Here is a 6,185-nt window from a genome sequence, read left to right as displayed (position 1 = left end):
AAATACTTTCTTATTTGATATCCAAAGTGTGTGCAGTGCCGCTAATGAGAAATATACACACAGACTGAATATGACCATTAAGCTCACTTAACTTCCTTCCTTCTTGCTGATTAATAAAGAAGCACTGTCATGAGAAATTAAGTATTCTAGAATGCAGTTCAGTAAATGTTCTCAACTGGAAAATTATAGCAACGCTGATGATAGATAGAAGCCAAAATTTGACTCCATCTGTAAATCAATTCATGCAGCTATTGCAAGATCTTGGTTGTGTATAGAATTAAGTTGGTCTATAAGGCTAATTTAACCTTATTTTGCCTCATGAAGATGCATAGGCCATTCTTTGCTTCAAGTACCCCCACTGTTCGGTGATTGTCAACAATACCACCACAAATTCATGCTTGCAGTATTGTGGACAATTTGCTTGTGCGCCTGATGGGTGGTTTGACTTCATCATCATATCTCTGGTAATGTCATTCTCACCACCTTAAGAAGAAGCCAGTACTGAGATATGTAAACACAGCCTGGGCCTCATATGGTTCGCATATGCTGGAGACAAACTTAAGCACTTTTTATGAGCAGTGTAAATGGAAACATAAAATTATAAAAATGTCGATGGATTAGGCAAATGGGCAAACCTCTAGCACGTAGATTTCAATGCAGACAAGTGTAAGATCATCTACTTGGACTTACAAAAGATTGCACAGAGAACTTTTTAAATGTCAAAGTGCTGGAAACATTGGCAATCTGAAGAAACTTTAACTGAAATGTCATGGATAAGTTTAAAATAATCAACAAGTTTATGGATTGGTAACTTGTATACTTCGAAGACCAAGCGATAAGGTAGTTAAAAATACACTACAGCCATTCAAACCCATAGTTATACCACACTTGAAGAAATGTGTTCAGCTCCACACATAAAAACTTTGGAGGATGTATTGGTCTGGTGGGAGTGCAAGAATGAAGTTACAGTGGCAGGTTATACAAACTACATTTGCATTTTGTCAATTTTAGAAAATTGAGGGATGATTTTATCAAAGATTTCAAAATATTTAAGGGACGGATACACCAGGTAAAGTGAAACTATTTTGGATGACCAGGGAATAAAGAACTAGGGGAAATAGCATAAAAACATTAAAGTCAGGCCTTTCAGGAGAGAAGTTGGAAAATACATCCACATGCAAAAGATGGTAGGCGTTTGGAATTTATATCTTCAAATATCACTTAATACAAGCCCAGTTGTTTGTTTAAGATTTAAGATTAAAAGATTTGTATTAACCAAAGGTACTAAGAGATACAGTGTGAAGTTCAGTATGTGAAGTCAGATCACAATCAACTGGAGGGGCTGCTCCTATGCAAAGATGATTTGTTAATGCACATGATGTACATACTGCATGCAAAACATCACTGTCAAAATTAGGATAATAAAATGTGAGGCTGGATGAACACAGCAGGCCAAGCAGCATCTCAGGAGCACAAAAGCTGACGTTTCGGGCCTGGACCCTTCATTGTGCTCCTGAGATGCTGCTTGGCCTGCTTGTGTTCATCCAGCTACACATTTTATTATCTTGGAATTCTCCAGCATCTGCAGTTCCCATTATCTCTGTCAAAATTATCACTGTTACACTGCAGAATATGAACAGAGATCAAGCTGGTCATCCTACTGTAAAAGTATGAAATAGTATGAAAGCACATCCTATGAAAAAGGAAGACAAAGATGTAACTGAAAAAGATAAGCATTGACTACTTCATAGAATTAATGGGCAAAAGTTTCTGTGTGTGTGCCATCAGCCTTTGCACTGTCAGGGAGGAGAGATCACATCCAGAGTGAGACAGCCTAAATGAGAATATAGTTTGGGGACCTTGGATGCAGCATAGGAATTTGGTGCAGAAGGGAAAAGGTGTCTTTTGCTTGCCTATTTGACTCCTTGTTTGTAAGATCATTTTAACAGGATAAATTGAAGCCCAGAATTCAGGGCGCGGCACAGAGCAAACAGTGACATTGCAGAAAAGTTGTAAGTTCATTGGTTGGTAATAGTTGCTAATTTGACTTTTTTTTTAATTCATTTGTGGGATGTTGGGGTCACTAGCTGATCAGCATTTATCACCCATCTGTAGTTGCTCTTGAGAAGGTGGTGGTGAGCTGCATTCTTGAACCATTGCAGTCCAGTTGCAGTAGGTTGACCCACAATGCCCTTTGAGAGGAAATTCAAGGATTTTGACTCAGCAACAATGAAGTCAGGATTCTAATTGCTTTCGAGACTATGCTTTTTTTTGTTTATTATTACATATAGGAGCATGTGAAAGCAATAGGGGAATAATTATGCTGACTTTAATCTTTATGTTGATTGGATTAATCAAATTAGAAAGGGAATATGCAAAAAAAAATTACATTAAGAATAATTTCTTAGAGCAATATGTCATGGAGCCAACCAGGCATTAGGCTATCTTGGATCTGGTGATAGGTAATGAGGCAGATTTAATCAATGATCTTGGAGTAAAAGATCCCCTTGGATACAATAGCCATAACATGATAGAATTTAATATTCAGTTCAAGAGTGAGAAACTCAGATCAGAAGCACCTTTGTTTAACTTGAATAAAGGGAATTAGAATGAAATGAGAATAGAATTAGCTAAAATAAACTGGGAAAATAGATGAGTAGCAATGACTGGAAGCAAGCGGTAGCAGACATTTTAAGAAGGCCATTCATGGTTCTCAGAAGAGATTCTAGTGAGGGATAATCCAACCATGGCTAACCAAGGAGGAGAAGAAGAGTATTAAGAAGAATGAGAAAAGTATTTAAAGAGGCAAAAGCCCGTGATAGGCCTGAAGACTGGGATATATTTAGAATCCAACATTATATTTTCTGCCCGGTGGAAGAGAGTATAACCAGGGTGGGAAGGGTCCTTGATGTTGGTTGCTTTTGCAAGACAGTGAGAAGTGTGGTTGGAGTCAGTGGATGGAAGGCTAGCTTGCATGATAGACTAGGCTGTGTTCATGACTCTCTGTAGTTTCTTGAGGTCATGGGAAGACCAGTTGTCAAACTACATTGTGATGCATCCAGATAGAATGCTTTCCATGGTGCATCTACAAAAATTGATGAGTCCTTGTGGACATGCTGAATTTCCTTAGCCTTCTGAGGAAGTAGAACTAGTGTTGTGCTTTCTTGACCATAGTGTCGACAAGGCTAGACCAGGACAGGTTGTTGGTGATCATCAGTCTCAGGAACGTGACATTTTCGACCATTTCCAGCTCAGCACCATTGATGCAGACAGGGGTATGCTGTCTACTCCGCTTTCTGAAGTCAATGACCAGCTCCTTCGTTTTGCTGATATTGATGGAGAGATTGTTGCTTTTACATCTTGCCACTAAGCATTCAATCACTTTACTGTATTCTATCTCATCATTGTTTGAGATCCGTCGTGCAATGGTGGTGTTGTCAGCAAATTTATGAAGGAGTTGTGGTGGAATTTGACCACGCAGTCATGAGTAAATAAGGAGCACTGGGCTAAGTACACAGGCTTTTGTGACTTTGGCATTGAGGATTATTGTGGAGGAGATATTGTTGTCAATTCTTGTTGTAGTCATGGGTTAGGAAGTTAAGGATCCAGTTACGAGATGGGGATCTCAGAGCTTAGAGTCTGTTTATTTGGAATTATGGTGTTGAAAACAGAACTGAAGTCAATAGGTAGGAGCCTGATACCGCTATCCTTGTTACTCAGATGTTCCAGAGATGAGTAAAGGGCCAGAGGGATGGCACATTGCAAGGAATCAAGGCAATTTGTTTGATTTATTGTTGTCACATGTACATAAGTACAGTGAAAGGCAAGAAACGCAGCCTCCATTGCAGTAAACTCTCCACTCCAGTGCACTTTCCGTTACATAAGGGTTAATCCTCAGGTTTGATGATAATGGTGAAGTATGAGATATGGTGGGCTGTGGAGCTGTGGATGGTGCAGGAGTACAATTCTGCTGCTGTTGGTAGCACACAGCACGTCATGGATGCCCATTACAGCTGAGGACACGTAGGCAACAGGTTAGTGGTTGTGACCATCACCATGGCTTCCGCAGAGGGAGCATGGAAGAGCAAGGTGAGTATTGTCAGTGGGTATTGTGGGGTTGAGGGGTAAGAAGGATGAAGTTCAAAGGCAAAGTGCAATCTGGTGGGTCTCCACATTGGGACAATGGGTTGAAATAGGATTTTGTGGTAGTGCAAAGTAATAGGGGACATGGAGTCTTTGGGAGGGGTACCCAGTGACTAGTCGGGGCCTTGAGCTGAAGGTATCCCCTTCAAGCTGCATTCCCTGCCATCATTTTCCTTTTTCCAATGCAAGTGCTACATTTGCTACCCGAAACGTCAGCTTTCCTGCTCCTCTGATGCTGCTTGTCCTGCTGTGTCCATCCAGCTCTACACTTTGTTATCTCGGATTCTCCAGCATCTGCAGTTCCCATTATCTCTGATCACAGACGCAAAAGGTGCTGGCTTTCCGGCAGATAGCCTCTAGGTGGCATGTTTTTTATGGGAATGGTTATAGTAAGAAAGAGCAAGAATCAAGCATGTGGGAGGCCATAGAAGTGGGGTGTTTAGTTAATGGTCTGAATTTTGTAAAACATGACACAAAAACTCATTAGGCCTCGTGGTGAAAGGCCATCCAGTAAACTTGGAACAAATTTAACTTAGCCAAAAAAATGTAAGGTTAGCCCTCTGTATTTGAATGCACGTAGCATGCAAAGACGAATTGAGAGTACAAATTGAAATAGATAAGTATGATGTGGTAGTCTCTACAGAGACATGATAGCAGGGTAATACTGATTGGTTCCTGAAAATTGCATGGTACAAGGCATTCAGGAAGACTAGGAAGCGAGGAAAAGATGGAGAAGTGGCTTTTCTGTGGCCATGATTATGGTATTGTACAAAAGAAAAGGATGATCTTCAGAAAACCCAAATGTAGAATCATTTTGGATGGAGATGAATTATGATAAACTCATCACTTACGTAAGTGGTGAACATGCCCCCAAGCAGTAACCACATGGCAATATAAAACATAAAGTGACAAACAGTGGAAGCTTCTTAGAAAGGCGCAACAATAATCATAGGAGATTTTAATCTACGTATAAACTGGAAAAGACAGATTGGCAAAGGTAGCCTCAATGAAGAGTTCACAGTATATTTTCTGGATAATTTCGCAGAACAGATTAAATGTCCTGGAGCTGATCAGAGAGCAGACCTTATACAAGGCTTTTGTGCAACAAAATAGGATTAATTAATGATCTCATAGTGAAGATGGCCCTATGTAATAGCATAACATTCATGTTTTTACTATCAGTTTGAGCAAGAGAGCAGTGTGTCCAAGACAATCTTTTAAGATATAAATAAGGCCAATTATGAGGGCATGGAAGCAGAGCTGGATAAAGCAAATTTACAAGTTAGATTGAAGGATATGTCAATAGACAGAGACAGTGGCAGAGTCAGAACACACAGAATAGATATATTCAAACATGCAAGAAATTTTCCAAGGGATGGACTCATTATCTGTGGCGAATTGTAAAGACAATATCAGACTTAAAGAAACAGCATAAATGTAATTGTGCAAAGGCATGTAGCAGGTCAGAAGACTGGACATTTTTTTAAAATCAAAGAATGACAGAAAATAGTTGGGCGGAAAAAATTAGAGTATGAGAGAAATCTGGGCAAAAATATAAAAAACAGATAACGAAAATTTCTGTAAATATTTTAAGAGATTGTAGCAGCCTACAACTGCTCAAGTGAAATAAAAGTCATTAAGAAGGGAGGCCAGAAATATAGGTACAGCAACTGAATAAACAGGACATCAAACTGGCAAAAAAGCAAAGTATGCTGGGAATGCCAGAGCCAAGACTGACACGAGACAATTCTGTCTAGGGACAATTCCTCGCAAGATCCAAGTCCAGATAATTGAAACTAGAGGTAACAAGGTGTAGAGCTGGATGGACACAGCAGGCCAAGCAGCATCAGAGGAGCAGGAAAGCTGACGTTTCGGGCCTAGACCTTTCTTCAGAAGAAGGGTCTCTGAAGAAGGGCCTAGGCCTGAAATGTCAGCCTTCCTGCTTCTCTGATGTTGCTTGGCCTGCTGTGTTCACCCAGCTTTATACCTTGTTATCTCAGATTCTCCAGCACCTGTAGTTCCTACTATCTCTCAGGCACCAG

The sequence above is a fragment of the Stegostoma tigrinum genome, chromosome 20, assembly GCF_030684315.1.
Source record: "Stegostoma tigrinum isolate sSteTig4 chromosome 20, sSteTig4.hap1, whole genome shotgun sequence".
NCBI classification, from domain to species: Eukaryota; Metazoa; Chordata; class Chondrichthyes; order Orectolobiformes; family Stegostomatidae; genus Stegostoma; species Stegostoma tigrinum.
Note: the sequence above shows the minus strand (reverse complement) of the source record.